Source organism: Pongo abelii, chromosome 23 (genome assembly GCF_028885655.2).
Source record: "Pongo abelii isolate AG06213 chromosome 23, NHGRI_mPonAbe1-v2.0_pri, whole genome shotgun sequence".
Classification (NCBI taxonomy): Eukaryota; Metazoa; Chordata; class Mammalia; order Primates; family Hominidae; genus Pongo; species Pongo abelii.
The window spans coordinates 26,916,015-26,932,553 of NC_085929.1; the positions used below are offsets into that span (position 1 = coordinate 26,916,015).

The following is a 16,539-nucleotide window of genomic DNA, read 5'->3' on the forward strand; positions in this document are numbered from 1 at the left end:
GTGTTCCTTTGTTTGGTGTTCAAAGTAGAGAGAGGTCCATTAACTAGCTCCCTAGAGAAGCAGTGGCGGCTCAGGCCAGCCCAGCCCCTGGGAAAGCCATCTGCATGGCGGCCGGGAGCCCGGGTCCTGGTGGGCCGGCTCGGGCAGGCGCTTGACCCCTGGGGCCTGCGAGGGGCTGCGGCCACCGGAAGGGGCTGGCTGAGCGCAGCGTGCTGGGTCCTCTGCGCCCTCGGAGCAGGTAGGGTTCGCGGGGGTGCGCCCGCGGGGGCCCGAGGGGCGCTGGGGTCAGGGGAGGGGCGCCCCTTCTCTTTTGCACCCAACCAGCCCGAGCTTCCCCAGGAGCCCAGACCCTCGAGCTTGCAGTCACTGCTGGTTGCGCCTTTGAGCCTCGGGCAACCGCAGGGAGCGTCGAGCAGGGGTCGCAAAGGGGTCGGGGAGGGGGCGCGTAGGCCGATAGAGGTTCCTAATTCGGGGCTCCTAGGGATCAGGGTAGGCCTAAAAGGGGGTAAGTCCACCCGAATTTGAGGGGGTGGGCGTAAGCCTGTGGGGGGGGCCAGGGTCCCTGTCCAGGGGGCGGGTATGCGGTCCGGATATTTCGGCGGCGAGGTCGCGGTCCTGCCCTGGCGCTTGAGGTCGGAGTCCGGTTAGATGTCCGGGGTCTGGGTCCCCGGCTCCTCTCGCGCACCCCTCCCCCACGGCGCCGGACCCCGGCAGCCCGCCCCGCCTAGTGCTCGGACCTCTCGCCGGCCCCGGCCCCGCCCCCACAGGCCCCGCCCCTGCTCACAGACCACGCCCCCAGCTGCCCCCCGGCCCCGCCCCGCCGCTCGCCCATTCAGATGTGGGTCAGGGGTGAGCGGGCGGCGCCGACGTCACAAGCTTCCAAGATGGCGCTGGGCGGGCGGCTGTGAGCGGCGCTCGGGGCGCGCTAGGCGGGGAGCCGAGCCGGGCCGGCGGCAGGCGGACGGGGCGGGCGCGTGCGGCGCGAGCCGGGCGCTGAGGACAAGGGCCGCTGGTAGGGCCGGCCGGCCGGCGGGCGGAGCGCCGCCGCCGACGCACACGAGGTGAGCGGCGGCCTTGGGGGGCGGGGGGCGCGGGGCTCAGGGCGCGGGCGGGGGCCGCGGGCCTGGCGCGTCCCCGGGGAGAGGGGCGTGGACGCGCGCGCGCCCGGGCGACGTGGGACTGCGCGCGTGGGGGACGCGCTAGCGTCTGGCGGGCCTGGGCTGGGGCGCACGCGGGACCCCTGGCAGGCCCGGGCTTTGTGGGCCAGATGCCCGGAGGGGCGCGGGCGGTGGGGCACCCGGGGCACAAAGCCCAGGGGGCCGCGCCAGGCCCAGGCGGCGCGGGTCTGCGGAGCGGGGGTCGGCGGGCGAGCGGGCGCCGGCTCTTTGTGCCTTTTCATTAGCAATCTAATCCGAACAGCGTCGGGCGAGCTGCGCTGCCTGACAGGCGGGAGGGCTCCCATTATGCAAACGGCCCTGCGCCCGCGGCCGCCCCCTCGCTAGAGGATTTTGCGATTTCCAGGACTGCGGTCCTGCACTGTCTGCGGTCTCCTCTTCTCTTGCCTCCTCCCCGCGGGAAGATTGGCCACGGCAGGGGCAGGGGCGGGCCTGGAGGGGCCGCTCCCAGAGGGCCGGGCTCTGCGGCTGGTGGGCTCGCTGCCCTGCCCCCAGACCTCTCCTGTAGGCAGCCGCTTGGCAGGAAGAGAGATGGGCTTGGGGGAGGGGGTCGGCTGGCAGGGGGAAGGGACCGGCTGGCTGAGGGAGGGGGCTGAGGGGCCCCAGCTTGTCACTCTCTGTTTATCTTCCAAGATGGTTCATATTCACACAGGCCTGGGTGTGTGCGTGGTGGGGGGGAATGCCTCTCCCTGGGGGGCAGTGACTTGCGGAGAGGAGGGAATGAGGCCAGATAATGCTACCAACGGCCCCACCCAGAACTGCCTGGGTCTGCCTGTGTAAGGGAGCCCAGTGCTGAGCCGGATGGGTTGGAGCGGTGTTAAAGTTATTTATCCATGTCTTCTCCTGTCCCCTACACCTCTAGTCTTTTCTAGTAGGAGTTGCCAAGCACATCTGGAAAGCTATGTTTCCGACCCCCCACTCCCCCAGCAGCAGGAGGGGTGTAACCCAGGGAAGCCACCCCTCTGACATATGTGCTGGGGGGAGGGGCAGAGCCTTGCCCATAGGAATCCTGTGGCGGTGGGTTGTTGACTGATGTGGGGATTGCTGTGTCTCTTGCGCTGTCGGAGAGCTGGCAGGTAGTGGAGGAGACTTGGGAGTTCCTAGGCTGAACTTGGGGCTGTCCTCCAAGGATCCAGGATGGAGGAATGGGGCTGGGTCACTCAAACCTAAGGCCTTTCTAGGTCTAGCATTTATTGCTTCCTGGCTTGTGGCTTTGCTTCTTTTCCTCCATTCTCATCTGCCGGTGTCTGGACTCCCTGGGCCTTCAGGCAGACATTTTCAGGAGCACAGGCCATGTGGTTGGTCTGGAGCCCTGTGTCAAGGAGAGTGTGCATGCTTGGTGGAGCAGGGTTGCTGGAGTAGTGTGAAAAAAAAGCAGATGAGCTGGCCTCTGGAGACAAAGCTGTGTGGCGAGACTGCTGGTTTAGTGGGCTCTGAACACCAAGAACGGGGCTGGGAGTCTGATACTTGGGGGCTGAACTGAGTCCTGTGGCCCAGGATTGTTGCCTGGAAGTGAACGTTCCGTCTTATGCCATTGAGATTGTGAAGATCTCTAGGTCCCATAGGACAAGCAGTAGACTTGGAAGGCTGAGAAGAGGCTCCCCAGCTGCCTGCCTTGGGAGGTCAGAGCTCTCAGGTGGGTCGGCAGGGCTGGGGGAGGGAGGTTGTGAATAGAGTGCCTGTGGCCCAGCTTCTCTGGCCAGTTGGCTCTTGAGTGCTGCTGTGTGCCCAGCAACCTCTCCCTGCGGTGTTTTTCTGCCAGTTGTTGGAACTTGTAGATTAGTCACTGAGTTTTTACGACCGATTCCTGAAAAGAAAAATCTCCCTCTGGTTGCTGCCTCTGTGTAGAGGAAGAAGCAGCCCGAGGGAGTCAGGCCTTTAATTAAAGCAAAACCGAAATGATTGTCGAAGTTGCTGGAAGGAGAAGAGAAGGCGCAGGTGGGTCAGGGGTGATGAGTCCTGTTGTGCTGCATGATACCTGCTCTGGGGACAGGTAGGCACGATCCCATCCTCGATCCTTGGTCTTGGCCAGCAGCCCAGCCTTCTCCACAAGCTGCAGTCGTGGATTAATCCTCATGTAGTGTTTTCTTTCCGTAGATCAGATTTCTCATTTTGTTAATAAGCGCAGCCTCCCATCCACTTGAAGTCAGCTGTTGTGGACGAGGAGCAACAGGGTTTTGCATTATTTAGCTGATAGCCTGCTGCCTTCCTCAAGTCCTTATTGTTTGCGGGGTCAGATCTGACGGGTGGGGGAAGTGCCATTTAATCAGCAGCTAGCCCCTGGAGAAGAGCTGGCGGGGCAGTTCTGGAGAGTGAGAGCCGTGAGGAAGGAATAAAGTTCAGTTTACCCAGGGGACTTGTGGTTCCAACCTTATTGCTTGGTCTGTTGGCCTGGAGCAGTCAGCCCCACCCCATACTTTGTCTTGCCCGCTGCCCCCAGTACCTGATCCCTGGGAGAGTGGGGCGCTTCTTCCTGGGCTGCAGCTTTCACCGCGGGAAGAAAGAACACATTGGGTTCCTCCCTTCTTGTCTCCTCCAAGCCTGGCCTAGGAGGGACCCCTGTGGGGTAGTGAGAGGGGAACTGGACTTGGTCGCAAAGTCTGTAGTGCATTGCTGGCTCTGCCATTTACTCCCGTCATGACCTTGAGCAGTGATTGACTCTCCTGCCTCGTTTCTACAATGGGAACAGAACTGGAGTTTACATTCATGTATCGCTGTTTTCTGGAGCTCAGCCTAGGGAAGGCAGACACTCAACAAATGATTATAAGATGGGGAGATAAGGGCTGGCATCTAGCGGAGCGCAGAGGGCATAGCGGTGGTGTGGGAGGAGCCGGCCATCGGCTGGCTGAGAACCCTGGATGCCATGTGGGTTGGGGTTAGCCTGGAGGGGAGGGGTTTTAACCAGGAAGTGACTGTTGCTGGGTTTTAAAAGGCAGTGGTAGGGTAGAGGGTGGCAGTGGAGACAGCTGGAGAGCACTGAGGACGCGGACCCACGGATACTGTGTGAGCTGGGAAGCCCGCTTGGGAGACCCCACTGCCAGTCAGGCATGTATGCGGCTGTTTTTCAAGCTTTTTATTCATTCCGCCACATTTTCTGAGCACAAACTCAGTGCCTGGCCCCCTAGGTTTAGACCAAGTCGTGTTGGCCCCTGCTTTCTGGCGCTCACAGACTTGCCTGGGCGGGGTGATAGGGGCGCTTGCAGTTCAGCACGCGGCCCGGTCTCCTCTGGAGGAGGGAAGGAGCTGCTTTTGGAAGTTAAGTAGCTTGCTGGGGGCTGGAGGGTAAATGCCTTTGACTCCACCGCCTGTGGAGGCCCATATAGTGTGGTGTCTGGAGAGATTTGAGATCCCACTAGGGAGGAGAGGGGCTGAAAGCCCCCTCCCTAAGAGAGGTCCTGGCTCCCATTTAGGGGCTTCTGAACCAGCCCTTCCAGTTTGACTCTGCCTGGCACCGCCAGGGTTCGCTTCCTGCTGGGAGGGGCCTTGCCCTAAGGGTTAGGGACCTGGGCTGGGGGAGGGCTCTGAGGGACTGAGGGACTGCAGGCTTGCTTGCCTTGAGCCCAGTTTTAGCTGGGAGTGGCAAAGCAAGAAAAGCTGGTGGGGGTGGGAGCTGTGTGTGGGCCCCCAGTGAGCTTGATAAGGGAGGAAAGGCTGGGAGCTGGTTCCAGCCCGCCACAGTTCAGGAGGGAAGGGCCAGACCGCCTGAGAGGGTTGTGGCAGGACTGAGTGGGGAGAGGGACTCCAAGAAACTGCTTGGGACCCTCGGGAAGGTGGCCAGGCTTTGGGGAGCCCCTCCTTCTGACTATTCAATTTTTTTTTTTGTGGTAATGTTAGTGGGTGGAGAGTGGGAGTGCAGCCTCGGTGTTAGAACAGGGGGACTTGGGGGTACTTCTAATGGTGAGAGGGAACGGGGATGGGTCAGCCAGGTGCCTCTTACCTAGAGGCACCTGTTTTTTGTGAGGTGGGCAGCACATCATAGGATCTTAGGTGCATGTTTTCTGTTTAAGGGTGATCACACGTGGGGTGTGGTGAGGAGGGAGTGTGGAGTCCCCAGCCTTCCTGTGGCAGTTCCCAGTGTGACTAAAAGAAGGCAGGGATTGGGTTTGGTTAGGTGGGTGCTTCCAGGTGAGAGTTGGCCTGCTGTGGAAATGGAAGAGCTCCTGGCTCTGGCAGGGGTGTGGCTGCTGTACAGACTTGTCCCCTGCCGTCCTGGGCTGTTGCCCTGTGGCTTGGGCTTCGGCTTCATTCCACTGGGTGGGTGGGTTCTCTGACAAGTGTGGGAAGGGGCCGCTCCCATTACCACACTGAGGCCTGAGCCCCTTTGAGGGGGAGGATCTGTTGCACGGCCTTTGCAGCCCTCTCACCCCTGCTGTGGGTCGGGCGGTGAGGCCGCAGCACTCGGAAGACGGTAAGCTGTTGGTGAGCTCTCATTCACAAAGTGAGAAGGGAGAGGGAGAGTGGGGACTGGGACTTCGGTGGCCTGTCCTTGTGTGGACACAGTGGGGCTTTTCTGGGTGATGAGTGCAGGCTGCACATTCACCCAGCACGTGTTGCCCATGCTGCCTGGCAGAGGCCTGCCTGCTGGTGCTCTGGTTCTCACCTTGGGCTATACCTGTCTCTGGGGTGGGCCCAAGGCACTAGGTTTTCTTGAAGCTTTTGAAGTGAACCTGGTGTGCAGCCAAGTTTGAGCACCGCTTTTCTAGCAGGTGATGCATCTTTGTTGATAATAGAATCCACAGGCGGAGGGATGAGTAGCCCGCACTTTTACCTGCGGTTCTCACTAACTGCTTTACTCTGAGGGCCTGGTGGGGTGAGCGGTTACCCAGTGAATGAGTTGGCAGAATCAGTCATGCCGGCTCCTGGGTAGTTACTGGGCACAGAGGGTGAACAGCAGGAGGAACCTAGCCCATGTGCACTGGGGGCTTTTCCTGGGAGGTCTTCTGGAGAGCTGCCTATAGCCCTCAGCTGTAGGCAGGTCCTACTGACCCTGTAGCACGGGCTTTTGGAGTCTGCCTGGCCTGGTTTCCTGGCTGCATTCTTGGGCTCTTGTTGGCCTGTATGTAGTCTGGCGGGACCTCACATAGTGCAGTTTGGGTTGAGCAGAGGTGGCCAATGATGGGGGCCCCTGGGACTCCTGGGACCTCTGCCTTCTCCCTGGAAGAGAAGAGATTTGTCCCTGAGGTTGGTTTCTTGGGCTGTGTTATCTGGGCAAGGTATATGAGGCCACTAATAGGGGCAGAGAAGGAAGAGTGGGAGGGGACTGAAGGGGGACGGGAGGCAGAGCTTCAGGTAGGGGCCTGGCCTGGCCTGGCCGCCTTTGCTGGAACAGAACAATAGGTTGTTCTGGGGTTTTGTTTGTATTTGAGGGAGAGAGGCTATAAGACGGCTCCTGCCAGCTAGGAGCAGCCTATCATGTGAGGGGACGGGTAGGCCCCTGGGTGTGGTTCTGGTCAGCATCCTGGGTAGGAAGTCTTGCCCTTTAGAGATGGGACAGCAACCTGGCCAGGGGCAGTAGAGGAGATGGGAAAAGGGGCTCAGAAGGAAGGGGGTGGTGCACATCTTGGTAGCTGGGCCCAGGTGGTCCTGTCCTGAGTGAGTGATCTGGGGGTGGATTCCTGCCCTAGGTCTTGTGCCCCTTCACCCCAGCCCTCTCTGGGACCCCATGGCCCTTCCCCTTTATGGAAGCAGCTGCTATTATAGTTTCTGTCTGGCTGGTACCAGGGAACTTGGCTTAGAAGATGGGAGGAGGATGGTCCCCACGGAGTTCTGACAGAAGGCCAGGAAGGTAGTGGTGAAGAGGGTAAGCACTCATCCTGGGCTCGTTCCTGGGCTCAGCCTGGCAGTGGGCATTCTATGCCCGGTTCAGTTGTCAGAACACACCGGTGTGGTCCTCATCATTTTGTCAGTCCTCATTGTACAATTGGCTCAGAGAAGTTAGAGTCATACATCTAAGAAGTGGGTGGAGAAGCTCCAGGTGAAGTGTGTGAAAGCCTCAGACACATTTGGGAGTGAGGACTCCTTACTCTGCGCAGTGCTTGGGCTGGAGGGCAGCTGAGATGTTCATTTTGAGTGGGGTAGTGGGATGGCTGCTCTGGACAAAGCCAGGGAATCTGGCTCCCAGAGTGGGAAGGTGGTCGGTCCCCTGCAGGTCCCCCACTCCTCCCCAAGGACCAGGGGCCGGAGAGCATTCTCTGGGTCGTCCTCATCCTTCCAGTCACACGCAGCTCCTTACTGTCTGGTATGTGGGAATCTTCTGCCCCACGGCAGCCTGTGCCTTTGCCGAACACCTCCAGGAGAGCCATGTGGGGGATGGTCTGGAAGTTGCAGGGACCAGAGCTGAGATCTTGAGATTCTCTGAGTGTGGACAAACGAGGTGCTCAGACACGGCCCTTGGTGGTGTGGGGACACAGGCAGGATAGCTCCTCTCAGTGACTCTTGGTAGATTGTCTTCTGGTAGATGGGCTGGGGGTGCGGGTTCTGGTGCTTCAAGGTGGTTGTCCTCTGACTGTGAACCAGACCCCAGGGACCAGGCATCAGCCCCATGCTGGCCGAAGGGAGACGGTTGTTGCCAAAGTCCCACATTCCAGGCATGTGTCGATGCTGATAAGGCAGCCTAGGGCTGGCCTAGCCGCTTTGGGCAGGAGGGGACTTTGACTTCATGCCCCCAGCAGGCAGCATGCACATCTTGCTTCCTGGTAGCACCCCTCCCCCACCGACCCCCTCTGCTTCCAGGTGCAGGGCCCCCGCCGGGTCCTGGTCACACAGCCTGCAGAGGCAGTGCCACTCTCAGCAGCATTGCTGGCTCTTAGTAGCAGGCCTCTGGAGGCCTATTGATAGATTCTGCCAGCCCTGCCTCTTAGAATATTCGAGGATGCCATTGGAAATGGCACTTCCTTTTATTTGCTGAAATTTGTTACTCTTAGATTTGGCAGTAGGCTCCTTGTCCAAGATTTCAGCTTTTGGGGAACTGTAGTTTTGTGGAAAGATGACTCCTGCTTCCTCCGTGGGCCAGTCTCTTAACCTCTCCAGGCCTCATTCTCCTTGCCTGTAAATGAGTTGTTAGAAATATTTGAGACAGTGCTTGTCAGCTATTCTCAAAGTTGTTTGCAGACCCTGGGGGTCTCCAATACCTTTTTCAGTATATTTAGAAGTTACAAGGTCAGATGCGGTGGCCCATGCCTGTAATCCCAGCACTTTGGGAGGCCAAGGCGGGCGGATCACCTGAGGTCGGGAGTTCCAGATCAGCCTGGCCAACATGGTGAAACCCCGCCTCTCCTAAAAATACAAAAATTAGCCGGGTGTGGTGGTGCACGCCTGTAGTCCCAGCTACTCAGGAGGCTGAGACAGGAGAATGGCTTGAACCTGGGAGGTGGAGGTTGCAGTGAGCCAAGATTTTGCCACTGCACTCCAGCCTGGGTGACAGAGCGAGACTCCATCTCAAAAAAAATAAGAAGTCACTGGCCTCTGCCCTGGGTGGACACTTGCACTGCCAGAGTTGTGTTCCCCATTGTTAGCCAGCACTGGGGGATGAGACCCACCAGTTCTACACATGTCCAGGGGAGGCAGTACAGATGACTGAGTATTAAATCTAGACCTTTAATTACACGTTTTTACTTTTCTGTGTGGTGAAATAGGAAGGATGCATGAGACTTTTTTTTGAGACGGAGTCTTGCTGTTGCCTAGGCTGGAGTGCAGTGGGCGCAATCTCAGTTCACTGCAACCTCCACCTCCTGGGTTCAAGTCATTCTCGTGCCTCAGCCTCCCGAGTAGCTGGGATTACAGGCACCTGCCACCACGCCTGGTTAATTTTTTCTTCTTTTTTTTTTTGAGACGGGGTCTTGCCCTGTCTCCAAGGCTGGAGTGCAGTGGTGCGATCTCGCTCACTGCAACCTCTGCCTCCTGGGTTCAAGCGATTCTACTACCCCAGCCTCCCGAGTAGCTGGGATTACAGGCGCCCGCCACCACGCCTGGTTAATTTTTTCTTTTTTTTTTTTTTTGAGATGGAGTCTTTCCCTGTCGCCCAGGCTGGAGTGCAGTGGTGCAATCTCGCTCACTGCAACCTCTGCCTCCTGGGTTCAAGCGATTCTGCTACCCCAGCCTCCCGAGTAGCTGGGATTACAGGCGCCCGCCACCACGCCTGGTTAATTTTTTCTTTTTTTTTTTTTTGAGATGGAGTCTTTCCCTGTCGCCCAGGCTGGAGTGCAGTGGTGCAATCTCGCTCACTGCAACCTCTGCCTCCTGGGTTCAAGCGATTCTGCTACCCCAGCCTCCCAAGTAGCTGGGATTACAGGCGCCCGCCACCACGCCTGGTTAATTTTTTCTTTTTTTTTTTTTTTTGAGATGGAGTCTTTCCCTGTCATCTAGGCTGGAGTGCAGTGGTGCAATCTCGCTCACTGCAACCTCTGCCTCCTGGGTTCAAGCGATTCTGCTACCCCAGCCTCCCGAGTAGCTGGGATTACAGGCGCCCGCCACTACGCCTGGTTAATTTTTTCTTTCTTTCTTTTTTTTTTTTTTTTTTTGAGATGGAGTCTTTCCCTGTCGCCCAGGCTGGAGTGCGGTGGTGCGATCTCGCTCACTGCAACCTCCGCCTCCTGGGTTCAAGCGATTCTCCTGCCTCAGCCTCCCGAGTAGCTGGGATTACAGGCGTGCGCCTCCAAGCCCAGCTAATTTTTGCATTTTTAGTAGAGACAGGGTTTCACCATGTTGGTCAGGCTGGGCTCGAACTTCTGACCTCGTGATCCGTCCGTCTCGGCCTCCTTAAGTGCTGGGATTACAGGCATGAGCCACCACGCCCAGCGTAATTTTTTCTAGTTTTAGTAAAATCTGGGTTTCGCCATGTTGGCTAGGCTGGTCTTTAACTCCTGACCTCAGGTGATTCGCCCGCCCTGGCCTCCCAAAGTGCTAGGATTACAGGTATTAGCCACCATGCCCGGCATGAGGCTTTACAATTTTTTTTTTATTTTTTATTTTTTTGGCGATATGGTCTCCCTCAGTTGCCTAGGCTGGAGTGCAGTGATGATGTAATCACGGCTCATTGCAGCCTCACCTTCTGGGCTCAAATGATCCTCCTGCATAAGCCTCCCGAGTAGTTAGGACCACAGTCATGTGCCACCACACCCAGCTATTTTTTTTTTTTTTTTTCCCAGAGACGGGATCTTCCTGGTCTTGAACTCCTAGGCTCAGGCAGTGCTCCTACCATGACCTCCTAAAGTGTTGGGATTACAGGTATTGAGCCACTGCCCAGCCTACATAGCAACTTTTTTTTTTTTTTTTTTTTTTTTGAGATCGAGTCTGTTGCCCAGGCTGGAGTACAGTGGCGTGATCTTGGGTCACTGCAACCTCTGCTTCCCGGGTTCAAGCAATTCTATTGCCTCAGCCTCCCAAGTAGCTGAGATTATAGGCACGTGCCACCACACCCGGCTAATTTTTGTATTTTTAATAGAGACTGGGTGTCTCCATGTTGGTCAGGCTAGTCTCGAACTCCTGACCTTGTAATCGCCCACCTCAGCCTCCCAAAGTGCTGGGATTACAGACGTGAGCCACCGCATCTGGCCTACATAGCAACTTTTATTTATGTTTTTCCTTGAAACAGAGTCTTGCTCTGTTGCCCAAGCTGGAGTGCAGTGGTGCAATTCTCCTGCTTCAGCCTCCCGAGTAGCTGGGATTACAGGTGCCTGCCACCACACCTGGCTAATTTTTGTATTCTTAGTAGAGATGGGGTTTCACCACGTTAGCGAGACTGGTCTCGAACTGCTGACCTCAAGTGATCCACCTGCCTCAGCCTTCCAAAGTGCTGGGATTACAGGCGTGAGCCACTGCGCCTGGCCCATAGCAACTTTTAAGAAACTCATTTGTCAAGCTTTAGTGTAATATCAATGAAGAATAGACACAGTTTTCTGAAAAAGTTATTAAAATACTCCTTCCTTCTTTCTGTGTAAGGCCAAATTTCTTTAAAGATTTTAATCAAAACCACATATCCTAACAGACTGAATGCAGGAGATTTGACAATCCAGCTTCTTCTATTAGGCTAATGTCTACATTAAAGAGATTTATAAAAAGTGTAAAGCAACACTATCCTTCTTTTTTTCTTTTTTTTCTCTTTTCTTTCTTTCTTTTTTTTTTTTTGAGACAGAGTCTTGCTTTGTGGCCAGGCTAGAGTGCAGTGGCACGATCTCTGCTCATTGCAACCCCCACCTCCCGGGTTCAAGTGATTCGCCTGCTTCAGCCTCCCGGCTAGCTGGGACTACAGGTGCGCGCCACCACACCTAGCTAATTTTTGTGTGTATATATATATATATATATATTTTTTTTTTTTTTTTAGTAGAGATGGGGTTTCACCTGTTGGCCAGGATGGTGTAGATCTCTTGACCTTGTGATCCGCCCGCCTCAGCCTCCCAGAGTGCTGGGATTGCAAGTGTGAACCACCGTGCCCAGCCCTTTTTTTTTTGTTTTTGAGATAGAGTCTCTTATCACCCAGGCTGGAGTGCGGTGGCACAATCTCTCCTTACTGCAACCTCCGTCTCCTGGGTTCAAGGGATTCTGCTGCCTCAGCCTCCTGAGTAGCTGGGATTACAGGCACTTGTCACCATGCCCAGCTAATTTTTGTATTTTTTTAAATGTTATTTTTTTTTTTTGAGAGGGAGTTTTGCTCTTGTCCAGGCTAGAGTGCAATGGCGTGATCTTGGCTCACTGCAACCTCCGCTTCCCCCAGGTTCAAATGATTCTCCTGCCTCAGCCTCCCCAATAGCCGGGATTACAGGCACGCACCAACACATTTGGCTAATTTTTGTATTTCACCGTGTTGGCCAGGCTCGTCTCAAACTCCTGACCTCAGGTGATCCACCCGCCTTGGCCTCCCAAAGTGCTAGGATTACAGGCATGAGCCACTGCGTCTGGCCTTTTTTTTTTTTTTTTTTTTTTTAAGACAGAGTTTCGCTCTTGTTGCCCAGGCTGGAATGCAATGGCACGATCTTGGCTCACTGCAACCTCCATTCCCCCACCCTCCCCCTGGGTAAAGCCATTCTCCTACTTCAGCCTCCCAAGTAGCTGGGATTACAGGCACCTGCCGCCATGCCTGGCTAATTTTTTATATTTTTAGTAGAGATGGGGTTTCACCATGTTGGCCAGGCTGGTCTCGAACTCGAGACCTCAGGTGATCCACCTACCTCAGCCTCCCAAAGTGCTGGGACTACAGGCGTGGGCCACCGTGCTCAGCCTTTTAAAAAGATTTTTTTGGCCGGACGCGGTGGCTCACGCCTTTAATCTCAGCACTTTGGGAGGCCGAGGCAGGTGGATCACGAGGTCAGGAGATCGAGACCACGGTGAAACCCTGTTTCTACTAAAAATACAAAAAATTAGCTGGGCGCGGTGGCGGACACCTGTAGTCCCAGCTACTAAGGAGGCCGAGGCAGGAGAATGGTGTGAACCTGGGAGGCGGAGCTTGCAGAAAGCTGAGATCGCGCCACTGCACTCCAGCCTGGGTAACAGAGCAAGACTCCATCTCAAAAAAAAAAAAAAAAATTTTCTAATACAGTAAGTAGAACAGTGATGTGTACAGTAGTCTCCCCTTACCTGTAGGGGTATGTTCCAAAACCTCCAGTGGAGGCCTGGAACCGTGGGTAGTGCTGAACCCTATATACGTGATGTTTTTTCTGTATATACGTGCCTATGCTAAAATTTACTTCATGAATTAAGCATAGTGAGGAAATAATAAAATAGAACAGCTATAACAATATATTATAATAAAAGTTATGTGGATATGGTCTTTCTTTTAACATATTTACTCACCTATTTTCTACCCACAGTTGACCAAGGATAACAAGCTGAGGAAAGTGAAACTGAGTAAGGCGGCTGGGCGCGGTGGCTTATGCCTGTAATCCCAGCACTTTGGGAGGCCGAGGCGGGCGGATCACGAGGTCAGGAGATGGAGACCATCCTGGCTAACACAGTGAAATCCCGTCTCTACTAAAAATACAAAAAGAAATTAGCCAGGCGTGGTGGCAGGTGCCTGTAGTCCCAGATACTTGGGAGGCTGAGGCAGGAGAATGGCGTAAACCCGGGAGGCGGAGCTTGCAGTGAGCCTAGATCACACCACTGCACTCCAGCCTGGGCCACAGAGTGAGACTCCATCTCAGAAAAAAAAAAAGAAATAAGGGGGCACTACTGTAGTACATGGTAACATCAAATACAGCAACAGCCCGGATGCAGTGGCTCACACCTGTAATCCCAGCGCTTTGGGAGGCTGAGGCTGCAGGATGGCTTGAAGCCAGGAGTTCGAGGTTGCAGTGAGCTATGATTGTACCACTGCACTTCAGCCTGGGTGACAGAGCAGGACCCTGTCTCAGAAAAAACCCCACAAAACAGTAATATAGAAGCCACATAAGCAGATGCTCTTTAGGAGCCCTGACTAATTTAAGAATGTAAACAACACAATTTTAGAACCAGTGGCAAGGAGGGTGCTGGACATTTCCATCTTCACCACATGCCTCCTTATCTTTCACATGTTGTTTCATTCTATCTCTTCTCAGCATTGGCTCTGACCAGCATTTGCTCACCTAATGAATGTTTATGAGTGCCTGCTGCTGTGGCTGCTTGGGACACAGGGTCTAACTTTGGTTACTGATCTGTGGGGTGGTGGGGGTAGGCAGGAGGGAAGCAGCTTGGCAGCTGGTGCTGACGTTGGGCGCGGGGGGACAACAGAGGCAGTTCTGGCTTCACAGAGGAGGGAGTTGTGTGGGGGCAGGCTCCTCCCAGAGTAGGGCACAACCTGCAGGAGCTCTCAGGTGTGTCTGTGGAAGGGGTGAGGTGGGCTTGATGCCCCTGTGGGAAGTGCTTTGCATGCCAGGCCTGAGCATGGACTTTATCCTAGGCATCAGGAATTTATTGAAAGCTTTATTTTTATTTTTATTTTTTTTTTATTTTGAGATAGAGTTTCACTCTTGTTGCCCAGGCTGGAGGGCAATGGCGCGATCTCGGCTCACTGCAACTTCCGCCTCCCGGGTTCAAGTGATTCTCCTGCCTCAGCCTCCTGAGTAGCTGGGATTACAGGCATGCGCCACCATGCCCAGCTAATTTTGTATTTTTAATAGAGATGGGGTTTCTCCATGTTGGTCAGGCTGGTCTCAAACTCCAGACATCAGATGATCTGCCCGCCTGGGCCTCCCAAAGTGCTGGGATTACAGGCGTGAGCCACCATGCCCGGCCCATTGAAAGCTTTAAGCAGGGAAGTGGCTTGATGAGATGGGTGTTTGAGAAAGATAACTCAGGGTTATTGGACTCTGAATTGGAGGGTACAGGGACTAGGCGAGGGTTGGCTGGAGGGGTTGCAGGGGGGTGATTGTGTTCTAAACGCTGATATTTTCACTTAGAGTGGCTCTGATTCTGCCCTTTCTCCTGTAGACCTTGGGAGATTGCCTGGGATTTCTCCCTCTTGGACAACTTCTGTTGTGTGAAGCATACCTGCTACCCCAGGTGTGGAGGCCCCAGGTTCTTTTGCTTTGTATGATTAGGACAGGGTGATATTTTCTGGGTTATCTCTTGTGGGAACTGAGCCCTCCAAAGCCTCATTTGTGCATTGTTGTCATAGCTGCCCAACTGTGTGGCCTTGCTGCGTTTGACGGCTGTGGACCGGGTGATCTCTCAGGTGGTGAAAGGGAGGTGCTCTGTGAGTGCACCTCAGCTTTAGCCTCTTGGCTCCTCCCTGGATTGGGATTTAGCTCTTCCCTGCACCAGGGAGGTCTCTTTCCTCTTTCTTTTTTCTCTTTCTCTTTTTCTCTCTCTTTCTCTCTTTTTCTTTTTCTTTGTTTTTTTTTTTTTTTTTTTTTAAATGAGACAGGGTCTTGCTGTGTTGCCCAGGCTGGTCTTGAACTCCTGGGCTCAAGCGATCTTCCTGCCTCAGCCTCCCAAAGTGCTCAGATTAAAGGCATGAACCACCACACCCGACTTTCCTTTCTTTTGAGACTTCTGCACAGAGCAGGCTCAGCTTCCTTAGTAGACTTAGCCATTGAACTCTAAGAAGTTATTTACAAAGGTGTAAATAGGCCAGGCGTGGTGGCTCACGCCTGTAATCCCAGCACTTTGGGAGGCCGAGGCAGGCGGATCACTTGAGGTCAGGAGTTCGAGACCAGCCTGGCCAAGATGGTGAAACCCTGTCTCTACCACAAAAATTAGCCGGGTGTGGTGACGGGTGCCTGTAATCCCCAGCTACTCGGGAGGCTAAGGCAGGACAATTGCTTGAACCCGGGCAGCAGAGGTCGCAGTGAGCCGAGATTGCGCCACTGCACTCCAGCCTGGGTGACAGAGGAAGACTCAAAAAAAAAAAAAAAACCAAAGGTAAATTACACGTATATACGTGTGTGCACAAATCTTAAAGAATAGAGAGATAAGAAGTAGTGGTAAACTCACTGTTGGTTGAATCGTGGGTGTCCCACTAAGTGTGACACCATTGTTCCCTCATGGCTGCATAAGAAATAGCCTCCCAAGTTCGTGGGACACCCCATGCACTTCTCCCTGGCTTATTCCCACTTCCCTCTAGTAGCCAACAGTCTTCTGAATTGTGGGTCAGCCATTCGCTGGCTTTTGTCGGTTTCCCACCTTTGTCTGGATCCTGAAACTGCGAATGATTTTGGCTCAGTTCGCTGGGAGCCGGGTGCCCTGCACTCTTGGGACACCAGGAGCAGCAGTTCCTGCGTTCCTATTCTCCATTTCAGTGTCCAAGGTGGCGCCATCCACACATAATCACCTGTCCTGCTGGCAGTGAGCATTCGGGTGGGTTTCTGGATTTTGTTTTTGCTGCCTTCTAAGTAGCTGACTTTTCACCCCCAAGCTATGCTTCTTGAGGCAGAGAAGTGCCAGTTTATTTTGTTTTCTGTCTCTAAATCCAGTTCCTTAATGCACCACTGAGACTCAGTTTAGAAGTACAGTGAAACATTTTTCTCCCCGAGGCTGAGCATTTTTCTCCCCGAGGCTGAATGGATCCCTCTCCGATTCTTTGAGTTCTTGGGCACTTCTCTCTTAGACACTTTCAAGTTACCTACTGGACAGGAGAGACCTCTTCTCTATAAAGTATCACACTTGGAGGCTTTTCAGGCACAGGACCATAGATTGTAATATTTTCCATAGCAATTGCCCAATTTTATCTGTAAAAATTGCTTTTTAAGGCCTGGCACAGTGGCTCACACCTGTAATCCCAACATTTTGGAAGGCTGAGGCAGGAGGATCACTTGAGCTCAGGAGTTTGAGACCAGCCTGGAAAACATAGTGAGACCTCATCTCTACAAAAAATTTTAAAAATTGGCTGGGCATCGTGGCATGCACCTTTAGTTCCAGCTACTCAAAAGGCTGAGACGGGAGGATCCCTTGAGCC

At 54.5% G+C, this 16,539-nt stretch overlaps 1 protein-coding gene across 3 annotated transcripts in view; it reads left to right on the forward strand.

The window, feature by feature from the left end:
• Positions 1–16,539, forward strand: part of HIC2 (HIC ZBTB transcriptional repressor 2) — a 36,075-nt gene continuing 19,536 nt past the window's right edge. The window contains exon 1 of one of the 3 annotated variants that reach the window (XM_054543086.2): positions 1–238. The gene's annotated coding sequence lies outside the window, so the exon portion shown is untranslated. Of the gene's footprint in view, positions 239–871; positions 1,062–16,539 lie in introns of those variants that run through there. The other 2 variants (XM_024240146.3, XM_054543088.2) reach the window with 2 other exon arrangements.